Raw genomic sequence first — 12,775 nt, 5'->3', positions numbered from 1 at the left:
CAGTTTTCACCCTCACGGTTCCCTGAGGCACTAGACGTTCTCCCCCAATGCCTCTGGCCACTCTCCCACTCGTCCCAGGACCCCTCCTCTGCCGGCCTCTCCTAGGTCTGTCCCTGAGATTGTGCCCAGGAGGCCCTCTCTTCTCACACACAAACCCTCGAGGGGATGTCCACCCCTGCGGCTCCTGCGGCTGGCCTGCAGGCCTCGGTCTCTCTCCACATCCAAGTTGTGTACAAATGTCAGCTGACCATCTTTCCCTGAACCCACCCACTCATTTAGTCCTTCACTTGCTCATGTATTTAATTAACATGAGCCAATGCCTGCTGGCTGGGGCAGCAGGGACACCATGGGGAAAAGGACAGGCAATCCCTTATCTCAGCTCAAAATGATCATGGCTGAGCTCGACATCTTCAGCCCTGGAACTGCCCCCCCCCCAAGAAGGGTCGCAGCACTCCAGGCATGAATCCCACCAACCATTGCAAGCCTTGGCAATTCTCTTCTCTGTCTCTGGAATTGGCCACTTTTCTCCACCCTCATTTCTGCCGGGTTAGGTTACTCCCAGCTCTTACCTGAAGATGGTGACCACGTCCTGCTTTATTCCTCTCTGTGACTTTCTGTCTCTTTGACATGACCTGCAGCTCCCAGGATCTGGCCCTGTCTACCTCCCAGCCCCCGCCTTCACATCCCCCAGTCAGACCCCAAGGTGGCCACACTGCCAGCTTCGTGCCTGGCTCTGGTGGCACCTTGTCACATGTCACATGTCACACCTGTCCCCACTCCACCCCTGCCCAGTCCTTATACCCTTGCTGACGCCTGCCTGTCCGTCAGGTCCAGAGCTCTGTATCGCTCTCTCTACAAAGTCTCCAACTCCCCAAGGCTGAGTGGGGGGCATCCTCCAATTTGCCCCACCCCAAACTCCCCTAACGTGGTAATGCTGCTGACTGCCGCCTGAGCGCTTGGTACAATGTCTCGGTCCCATTGTAACACGGTGCCTGAAACATAGGGTAAACATTTGCTAAGCTAATGAATGAGATAATTTTTTAAGCCAATACCTTGCTGGGTATGAAGGAGCAAAGAGGGGCGTTTGAAAGTGAGGGGAGACTCTGGAGGAATAACAACGTCTCCAGTGACCTCTGAGAAGTGGGTTAGATGACCAAGCCTTCCTGGCTGGTCTTCCTACCCAATCCAGTAAAGTTCAAATCATCCTTAGGGTCACTTGGGAAATTCCTGAATATTAAGTAAAGTGATGTTAATTAGAGCAATCAGAGAAAGCTGCAGAAACTTGTCCTGTTGATTAACCCACATTCACAAAGTGGGCATCTAAACATTATTTGATATTAATCAGTTGAGCTCTTAAAATATACCTGCTGGTAGAAATGCTCAGCTTTTCTAGGAATTTGGTGTCAGAGTAGACTGAACTGAAATTGGCTGCCCTTGAACTGGAAAAATACCTGGAACAATCTTCATTTACGATAATGAGAATTTGGGAAGAATTAATGTATTATAAATACATATTTTGTAAAGTAGTTATAAAATGCCTTTAAAATACGTGCAACTATTTTTTTTCCTTTGGCTTATTATTTTTTAAATTTATTTATTTTTATTTATTTATTCTTTTTGGTGGCGTGGGGTCTTCATTCCTGCACGCGGGCTTTCTCTAGTTGCCATGATCAGGGGCTACTTTTCGTTGCGGTACGTGGCCTTCTCTTTGCATTCCATGGTCTTCTCATGGTGGTGGCTTCTCTTGTTGTGAAGCACGGGCTCTAGGGTGCACGGGCTTCAGTATTTGTGGCACACGGGCTCAGTAGTTGTGGCTCGCGGGCTCTAGAGTGCAGGCTCAGTAGTTGTGGTGCACGGGCCTAGTTGCTCCGTGGCATGTGGGATCTTCCTGGACCAGGGATCGAACCCGTGTCCCCGGCATTGGCAGGCGGATTTTCAACCACTGCGCCACCAGGGAAGCCCTGTGGCTTATATTTAAATCTTGAACTTTTGTGCTGTAAGTTTTGCACCAAACCAGTTTCCCGGGATAAAGAAATATCATTTTTCCTACGTGATCATTTTTCCTACGCGATCCATCAGCCAGGGCAAAAGTACCAAGGAGCTGGGCTGAAAAGCAGGACTAAGGGAATCCTCTCAGGAAATGTGTCTCCTCCTCAAATGGTAACTGTGGGGAGGGTGACCTGGGATCCTCCAGGTCCTCCAGGAAGTAAGTCTGCCTAACGGTCGTCCAGCCGGGAGGGGAGGTCTTCTCTGGGTAATTCTGAGCCTGATGCCAGCGGCGATGCATGGCTCGCCCCAAACCTGGAAGGTGAGGTCCCGGGCAGAGCTGTCACAGGTAGGCATGTTCTTCTGATGGACTCACCACCTGTGACCAAGATGGCTTTCTAGACTCAGCCTGCACACAACACTTCCATTTGGTTACTTTTGTCCCTGATTCTAAGCCATACTTGTGGTTAAACTACTTCCCAAGGTTCCCAGTTTACATGAATAAATACAGCATCTAGAAAATCAATATTCGTTGAGACAGGGCATCAACTGTTCTATGGCCCTTACACTTCACAAAGTGCTTTTTCTACAAATCATCAAATGTTAATCTTCTCTCAGTCCTGCGAAGACTTCATATTGTGCCCATTTTAGAGATGAGAGGAGTGAGTCTCAAAGAAGTTTCTTGAGTTGGTCAAGATCATGCAGCAGTAAGTAAAGCAGTGAAACAAAAAGTTCATTAGCTGGATAAACAGCAAGGTCCTACTCTATAAACTGTATTCAGTATCCTATGATAAACCACAATGGAAAAGAATATTTAAAAAAAAAAGAATGTATATATATGTATAACTGAATCACTTTGCTGTACAGCAGAAATTAACACAACACTGTAAATCAACTATACTTCAATAAAAAACAAATAAAAATTAACATTTAAAAAGCTCATTAGCAGCAAATGGCACACAAAGTAACAAAACAAAAGATGTAATCAGAGTGATGGCTTGTCGAGGAGCTCCACTCAACACGGGAGACAGTGAGCCTCTGAGCCCCCAGCTGCCCCCTCTGCTCCATCTTTCCTGCTCATGTTGGAACCCACTCCAGCGTAGGCCTCCTGGGGAGAGTCCCGACATCTCCAGGACAAGAGCCCTTTAAACGCTCTCCTTCGTTCAGCCGTCAAACGTTCCCTTGATCTCACCCCATTCTGGGTTCTCTTTGGAGTTAAAAAGTTGATGTTTGCCTGTGATAGGACGTTGATCCCAGGTCTTTGTGAAAACTTTCCCAGGATGTTGCATAAGTCTTGGCTGCTTCCAAGGATCTGTCTCCCAGCTGAGCACAGAAGGCCTGGAATGCTCTCCCTGTGTGGACGTGCTCTTCAAGCACAGCTATGGGATGAATACTTGGATTCTTGTTGCAGGGACGGCGAGGAGCTGACAGCCCGTCTGGGGGCCCTTCAGTGGTTATAATGGGGGGTGCGAGCTGGGAAGGTCTGATCTCAACCCTTCATTGTGTCATTAGAGAAACAGGGACTCAGGGAGGCTGAATGACGGTCCAGGGTCCACAGTGAGTTGGGGCAGAGCCAGAGGCAGAGCTCAGGAGACCGTGCTGACCACTCAGGGCTCACACTTCCATGACTTGATCTGCTGAGCTTGCCTTTTGTTTCTGTTCTGATCAAGATACGTTTGCTGTCACAATTTGTTAGATTAGCACCTCTTATGGTTACTGGTGGCATATTTTTAACCTTTCCTCTCTGCCTGATCACTCCTGCCATCCTGTAAACATCTTGTCATTTCTCCCAACTGAGAAACCCCTGTCCTAGCCCATCTTCCCCTCCAGGTGTTACCTGATTTCCTTGGTTTCCTCATTTCCTCCTCTCATTTTCTCCTGAGCAAGCTCAAAGCAGGAATGTGAGTCAGGCTCAGACGTGCCTGCCACTCAATCATTCGGTACGTCTAGACTCTAAGCACTGTTAGGTACCAGAAACAACGCAGCATCTATGTCTCTGAATCCTGGCCAGGGCCATCCTCCCCTCCTGACCCATCAGCGTCCCCTGATGCGGTTGGTCATACGACGCCTTAAACATTCCCCACGCTTGGGCGCTGGCCTCTGGGTTCCCCTTCTCAGTTTGGTTTGCTGGTTTTCCCTTTTCTGTCTAGAACCAGGTTCTCTTTGCTCACCACGCTCACTTTCCAAGTGATCTCATCCAGCCTCATGACTTTGGAAACTACCTGCCCCTTAGCAACGCCCTCGGTTACGATTCCAGCCTGCGTGTCTCCCTTGAGCTCCAGACTCGCGTGTCTAACGAACTATCCAGATGCCCCAGTTGGATATTACTGGGCATCTGAACCTAACTTCTCCAAAACAGAACTGCTTGCCTCCCCGCCCCCTCTACCTTCTCTTCCTTTGTGGTCCCCATCTCCTTAGTGCAGTGGCTGACTTTGAAGTCCCAGAGGCATCCTGGACTCTTCTTCTTTCCTCACAACCACAGCCAATCCAGCAGCAAAAGCTGTTGGCTCAGTCTTCAAAATATACCAGAATCAGATCCCGGCATCGACTGGTCGACTGGCCCGGCCCCCATCACATCCTGCCTGGTCCCCCTTCACTGCACACCTTGTCCATCCTCCACACAGTAGCTAGAGGGACCTCAGAGGGCACCTGTGCTCTGATTCCTCTGAGGCATCTGTCTCACTCAGGACTGATGCCAAAGTGCCGTGAGACTAGGGTCCCATCCTTGGAGCTCACCTCCTCCTCCTGTTCTCTGCATCCCAGTCACTGTGCTCCAGGCTCACCAGCCACTCTCCCCTCCAAGGGCCAGCGCACCGCTGCCCCTGGGTCGAGGACACTCTTCCCCTGATGCTGCTGGATGTCACATCCTGCCCCCTCAGGTCCTGGTGGAAACCTCACCTTCTTAGTGAGGCTTTTCCCAACAGCTTTATTTAAAACAATGGCTTCCACCTCCACCCCCATCAGCCCTCCAAATCACTCTGCTTTGCTTAATTTTTCTCCCTGGCACTTGTCCCCAGCTAATCACACTATGTATATTACTTATTAAACAACACATTGGCTGGGCCCCCAACCCCCCAACTGGAACATGAGCTCCACGGAGTCAAATCTTGCATTAGCGCCTGCTACGTTCCCAGCCCCTTGCGGGGTGCCTGCCCCAGGGTGGGTGTGCAGTGAACATGCATTAGAGGATCAGGAAGCATAGAAAAGTGAGAAAGAGGATGTAAAGGCCACCATCATGCCTACTGTCATGAGCTGCTTTTCTTGTTATTCTTATTTCGCTGATTCCCTTTCAGATGGTTTCTCAGCATACTGTAGATAAAAGTATTGTTATACAATTTTACCATGCTTTAAAGTATAACTTTTTGGGGCTCCCCTGGTGGCGCAGTGGTTGAGAGTCCGTCTGCCGATGCAGGGGACACGGGTCCGTGCCCGGTCCGGGAAGATCCCACATGCCGCGGAGCGGCTGGGCCCGTGAGCCATGGCTGCTGAGCCTGCGTGTCCGGAGCCTGTGCTCCGCAACGGGAGAGGCCACAACAGTGAGAGGCCCACGTACCGCAAAAAAATAAAATAATAAAATATATATATATATATAACTTTTTGATAATATATTTGTAACTGCATAATAATTCATCCTATGGATTCACAATGATTGAATTTGATATTTCTTTTGCCATTTTATACATCTTTCTACATAAATCTCCTACACTTTTGTATCTATGTCCTTAGGCGAAGTTTCTAGAAGTAGAATTACTATTACTAGGTCAAAAGTTCTCAACATTTATTTTTTCAGCCAGAGGTAGAGCCCAATCAGTATTATGTGTTTGGGGGACGTTTAATTCCAGGACATGTCCTCCAGGCAGTATGGACTCGCTGGACCTCCATCACTGTCTACAGCTACATGATACAGCGAGAATCCACATATAATACAACCCTGCATGAATTCAATAAAGTCATTACAGATTCATGTTTCTTCACTGTGGATCAAGGTAAGGAAATCAACTCATCCATTTAGATATAATTCCTACCTCTATGTGAGAACAAATAGAATTTCCTGATATTCCTCAGTCAGGAAGCACAAAATCAGAGAGTGGCCCTGGTCCTTCTGGTCCTTGCTTGCTTTGCTATTTATTGGACCTAGAGCCATGTGGTTGGGGATGGGTGTGTGTGTGTGGGGGGGGATGGGGGTGTGTGTCACATGATCCCTCTGTGTCGCAGCTGCCTTTGTCTTAAATGATGAGGTCGGGCTAAATGACCAAGCAATCCCTTTCACCTCTGAGAGGCCATGAGTCTACCAGAAATTTCCATTTTCAAAATCACTCCATTCTGTTTCTCATAAAGTTATTCATGCATCAACCCAGCAATTCCACTGTTAGGCATTTACCCAAGAAAAATGAAAGCATATATCCACGAGAAGTTTTGAACAGGAATGTTAATAGCAGCCTTATTCATAATAGCCCCAAAGTACAAGCCACTCAAATGTCCATCAGCAGGATGTATGCATGGACTTTTGCAGTGGAAAGAAACAAATTCCTGACACACGCAATGCTCTAGGTTAAAGCATCCTAACACGCGTTGTGTGTTTCCACTTATGCGAAGCTATAGGACCTGCAAAGTTGATCTACTGAAGTCAGACTGTGGGCCTTGGGTTGTGGCAGGGGGTGCTCAACCGGGAAGGAACACAGGCCTCTGTCTGGGCTGTGAGGGTCCTATACCCTGTACTCAGTCCTGAGCACACACAAGTGTATACGACTGGCAAAACTCATGGAACCAATGAACCAAAGAACCATGTGTCAGTGTATGTCAATGATATCCCCCCCCCCGAAATGTTTTTTTAAATCCTCATCCCATTTCTAAGCAATGAGCCTAAATTCAGGAATGAAGAGTGTGTTGGATATCTGGGGGCAAGCTGCCTTCCCCTGGAAGCACGTATACATGGGGTCGTGGGTGCGCCAGGCATGGGAGCAGAGATGTGCGGCCTTAGAGCCTTGGGCCAGGTTCTGCATCCGGGCCCAGGCCCAGGCCTTCCCGTGTACTTGGGGCAATAAGCCTGCTTTCAGCGACAGAACCGTCTCGGACCACTGTGAATGTGTGGGTGAGAAATAACCCTAAATGCAGGACTGCAAAACAGACTGGCTGTCTGAGGTGCTTTGGAAACCCAAGGTGAGCGCTGTGAAGCCTTTTCAGAGAAAACACCAAATGCATTTCCAGAATGGATGAAGCTGCTTAGTCGTTCCAAACCCCAGTCTCAGCTATTGGCTCGCGGAAGTCCCAAAGCTGCCAGTGTGCTTTATCTCAGTTTTACAAGTGCTAAGTACTAGAATTTAAAGCCAAGAACAATCCTTTCCGAGGACGAGAAACACATGTTTCCCAACGTAGGGACCAAAGCTTATGACCTTTGAGGAGAAGTCTGCACAGATGCATGGTTATCTGGGTAATTCACTGCTGGGAAGGAGATGTGGAGACCCAAGGTATAAATCCTAAACAAATAAATACCAATCTGGGTAATTCAAGTAGCACTGAAAAATCCATGGTTTGTCTGAATTCTTCTTCCTGGGAGGGAAGCAGTCTACCTGGAAACAGGCGGCTGTGTTTCTGCTGGCTCTCGGTCAATGAAAATGAGCAGGACACCAGCTCCAGCACCTATAGACAGAGGAGGTCCCCTAATCACTGGGCAATGTATAAAAGCATGGGGGAGGCTTCAGAGCATGAGCTGGCTCTCCCACAGGGGCCATCAGACCACAAGCTGTTTCCAGACTCTTATCAATACATCAGCAGAGGTCATTAGTGTGGAGTTTTGAAACTCACCTCTCCAGCTTTGTTATATGGCTTGTGTTTGTTTTACAATTTTTTTCTAATATTAAGACTGATTCATACTCAGTACATTAATGTTGAAAAACAGAATCGCTCAAATTAAACAGAAAATCCCTCGAAATCTCATCGCTTAGAGATGGCTTGGGTTAACATATCGATGTATGCCTTTGATATGCATGTAAATGTGAAACATTAGAAAAGTGTCACCACATTATTCTACTATTTTGTAGCTTACTTTTTCTCGGTAAATATATCATGAGCATTTTCCCATGCCAATAAATGTTCTCCTATAAATAATTTTTCTATTGGTAACACAGTATCCCTTAATAATGAATCACAACTTACCTAATTAATCACCTACTATTAAACCATAGCCCCAGGATGAATTGATACAAAACATGAGATTTGCTATTTTGAAATAAAGAGGTTTTTTTTAAAAAAAATCACTGACTTAAAATCAGATTAAAGTGGTAATTCTAACATTTTACCAATCAAAATCAGGAACCTCTGAGTAAAGATGGAGGTTAAGACCAGATTTCAAAATCTTTCTTTCTCTAAAACATAATGCTACCATCATCATCAAATGGGTGAACACCATCACTGAGCACCCCTCACCCCTTCCACCATGTGAGGACACGGTGAAAAGCTGGTCTTCTCTGAACCAGGAAGCTGGCTCTCACTAGATACCAAATCTACCAGTATCTTGATCTTGGATTTCCCAGCCCCCAGAACTGTGAAGAAGAAATTTCTATTGTTTTTAAGATCCACCCCAGACTATGGTCTTTTTGTTACAACGGCCCAAATGACTGACAACCTGGGAACAGTTAGTGTACAAAGTTAACGCCCCGATTTACAGAAATTGAAAGTACAGGCAATGCCGCCTCCTCTACGATGGACTCTCCAGCCACGCTTGTCCTCAGTAACCATTCCTCATTCTCAACTTGAAGACTTCTGATTTCATCAATTCTGCCTCCAGCAAGTGGCGTAAGTGCTCTGAGCTTCACTGCTTTGTTTCTGAACCTGGAGTGAAATCACAGCTACAGTGAAAAGTTGTGAAAGCACCTGATACATATTGTTATTGTACAATATCATACATATTGTTATTGTATCATACATATTGTATGATACAATATTGTTATTGTACAATATCATACATACATACAATATTGTTATTGTATCATACATATTGTTATTGTACAATACCAACATATTGGTATTGTTTTGGCTCTTGGTACTCATATTGTTGGACTGTATTTTAACTTTCTGTATGTGAATGGCTTGTTTCCCCTGGAGATTGTGAGCTACTTAAAGCCTGGGAAGAGTGTATGATCCTCCTTTGTATCCTATACAGTGTTTTTGGTAGCTTCTCAATAAACACTTAACTGCAGATTTAATGAACAAGATACTCTGATCGTCCCTGTATTCCCAGGTAGAGAGATTTCCCTACACTACGGGATGACAGCATTCTCTGGTGTCTGGAGGTCTTCATTCATCAAGGGTCTCTCAAGTGACAGGGACACAAATCAAAGACCCCCCAGAGCCATGGACTCTGATGCCACCAGGAGCATCTGGACACTGGCATGGTAGATTGCTCCAGGGAAGGCCCCCATGCAGCACAGCTCCTGCTGTCCACCCCTGCTCTGACTCTGCACTTGGCTGCGTGTCTTGCTTCAGCCAATTGTACATCAGCAAACATGATGCAAGCAGCTCATTAAGCTCTGGGCTTGAGCTCTTGGAAGGCAGCCACCATGAGCTGGTCCCACACAACTCGCAGCTGAATGTAGCATTGTAGGGGAGCCAAAGGAAGACCAGAAGGAGATCACCCAGTCACCAGAGGGCTGAAGAAAAAAGAGGGTGTGGGCGTTTCCAAGCCAGTAAACCCCGGGCTGACCTGTTACACAGCAGATGTAAACTGAGTACCTGGCTTTGTTTCTCACAGCGGGGCTATGAGCCTGGACCCAAGCTGGCTGGCGGGCGGATTGTCATCTTGTGGCTCGTAGAAAAGTCCTGGGGGAGGCCTGGAGTCCCTCCGGCTCAGGCCTCCAGCCCATCGTGGTCTGTTCTCTAGGGGCCAGGGCTACAGGATTCTGTGTTTGACGTTTGAGATACCTGGTAACATTTCTACCCCGTGAGGTCAGACGGTGAAGCATTTCAGAGAAAGATGAAAAGGTGGGTTGAGAGGCACTTGACAGAAAAAGCAAACACCCACCCGTAGGGTCCTCGTGCCCCTGACTCACCAGTGAACTGCTTCGTTGGAATTCATGAGTTGCCCTTCTGCTGTGTAGCAGGATGGCACTGTTTGCACTCTGTCTTATCAGCTACTCGGGAATGAGCCATTCCTCTTGGAAAAGCTCACGGGACTGCTTGCGCTCCGGGACTTCTAACCATTTATCATTTCCTTTTCCTCCCATAGTCTTCATGGCCAGTGTTTCTTGGACATCCACAAGGAAAGCCTCCCTCTGGAATACTGCCTTTCACTTGATCGTGTACACTCACCTGCTGACTCAGATCTGAGGACACAGAAGGTTAAACACACTCCCTTCCCACCAGAACCTGGGATCATGTCCTCAGCTTTCTTTTTAGAAACTTCCATCCACTCCTTTCTCATTGCCCCATCATGCTGTGTTGAACTGAACATACACACAGGCAAAAGCACAGGCACACAACCAGCCCACACACGTGCACACTCACGGTAACACACCCACACACCAGCCCACATGCAGAATGCAAGTGCACTGGGCTTCCCTGGTGGCGCAGTGGTTGAGAGTCCGCCTGCTGATGCAGGGGACACCGGTTCGTGCCCCGGTCCGGGAAGATCCCACATGCCGTGGAGCGGCTGGGCCCGTGAGCCACGGCCGCTGAGCCTGCGTGTCCGGAGCCTGTGCTCCGCAACAGGAGAGGCCACAGCAGTGAGAGGCCCGCGTACCGCTAAAAAAAAAAAAAAAAAAGGATGTGAGTCTCTGTGGATTTAGGGGCCCAGGGTTTCTTGGAACCAATATCCCAGATATACCAAGGACCAACGGTACTTCCATTTATGTGTGAAGAATACCAGTTTCAGGACAGCAAAGTCAAGCATCAGAAGGTGGCCAACTGCCCTGCTTGTCTTCTGGGCTCTTCCAAGTCAACATGGCAATCCCCAGGGACCCACCTTCAGCACAGACCCCACACTCTTCTTCATCCTGTCCACCTCGGGGCAGCCCAAGGTCACTCTTGCTGCTGAAGCGCCTTCTTAAATGGCCTCCCCACGAGCTCGCCCTCTGCCATCGTTCTACACACAGCGACCAAAATCACCTCTCAGATGAAGCAGAGATGATCTACCTTCTGAGATGCCGCCTACAGGACAATAGCACAGTGTTTCCCCCCTCCCGAGAGGGTTCAAGTTTCCTTACTTCCTCCAAGAGCTTTGGCTGCAGCTGTGGGAGCATCCTATATTATATCATTTTCCCCCTTCACTCTTCTCCATCACATTGCTCCTTTTTCAGTACATTACTGGAACAGTTGCCAGGCAATCCTGCTTTGAGTGTGGCAGCCTCCTGGCCTCAGAGAAATGGGGTCAAGTTCATTCTTCACCTTCCCAAGTCTTCCTGCAACCTCCCTGTGGGAAAGGGGATCAAACCGCTTCCTCTGCACCGGCCTTGGCTCGTTCCAGTCCTCATAAGAAAACGGAGGTTGAAACAATTCTGCAAATATTTATCAAACGCTGACTTTGTCTCCTCTTGGAGAAGAGATCCCACCTTTCTCACGGCACACATATACACCTCTCTCTGAGGAAGATTCTAGCCTCAAGAGGGGTTATAAGGAAAGGAAACCCTCCCCCATGTTAACTGTGTAAGCTTATCTCAAGTTGAATACTATTAAAGCGGAATTTAATTTTTATGATAGAAAATCTAAAGTAATCGTGATAACTTGCAGCTTTCCTTCGGGTCTGCCATCGGACACGGAAGTTTCTGGAAGGATGCATGGAATGACCATGAAAGAAAGAGACTGGGAATCACAAGAGTGAGCCTTATTTGAGCTTGTGACCTAGTAATTCTGTGACCTTAAGCATAATGCTGTCAAAGTGGTTAAACAAGGAGGCCATTGGATATGGCCGGCTGCGATGCCTTGACAGCTCACATCATCAACCGAAATCTAAGCCAGAGACAAGGCACGTGAATGTGAAAAGTGAAAATCAAGAATGACCAATTGTAAACAGCCACTAGGCTTTCCCTAATAAGCAACTGCTTAAGCCAGAGAGTCGAATAACTTCCTTGCTTGGCTCCCGCATCTTCTCCCTGAAAATCTCTCCCCTGGCTCCTGCTGGAGGAGCACTCCTGATCACTTCTGGTTTGATTCAAATTGACATTTGCTCAAATAAACTCTTAAAAATGTGTATGTGTCTCCGTGTATATTTTAACAATTCATAACCAACAAGGACCTACTGTAGAGAACAGGGACCTCTGCTCAACATTATGTAACGACCTAAATGGGAAAAGAATTTGAAGAAGAATAGATACATGTATATGTATAACTGAATCACTTTGCTGTATACCTGAAACTAACACAGCATTGGTAATCAACTCTATGCCAATATAATGGCTTGGCCCAAAAGTTCATTCGGGTTCTCCTTAAGCTGTTAAAGAAAACCCAAACGAACTTTTTGGCCAAGCCCTAAACTAAAAAGTTAAAAAAAAAATTCATATGCTCTCTAAGCCTGTTTTCTGATCAGTAAAATGTAGCCTAATCACCCTATGATAAGGGTTTATGAGCAGATCCAACAGTACATGGGAAAGCACAGCACAGGATGGACAACCAGTCATGTGCGTAGTTACCGAACTACCCAGGTAAGTCCCTTCCACCAATGAAGAAACGGTTTCTGTACTGTTCATGTAAGTGTTTAGTAAATATCAGTGAATTGTACATTTTTTATGATAATGGCAAAAATATACATTCTTTGTCTCCACTGATGGTCTGAAAGGAGTAGCATTCTGGAACTCTT

The sequence above is a fragment of the Pseudorca crassidens genome, chromosome 15, assembly GCF_039906515.1.
Source record: "Pseudorca crassidens isolate mPseCra1 chromosome 15, mPseCra1.hap1, whole genome shotgun sequence".
NCBI lineage: Eukaryota > Metazoa > Chordata > Mammalia > Artiodactyla > Delphinidae > Pseudorca > Pseudorca crassidens.
The sequence above is the reverse complement of the archived record's forward strand: the minus strand, read 5'-3'. Positions refer to the sequence as shown.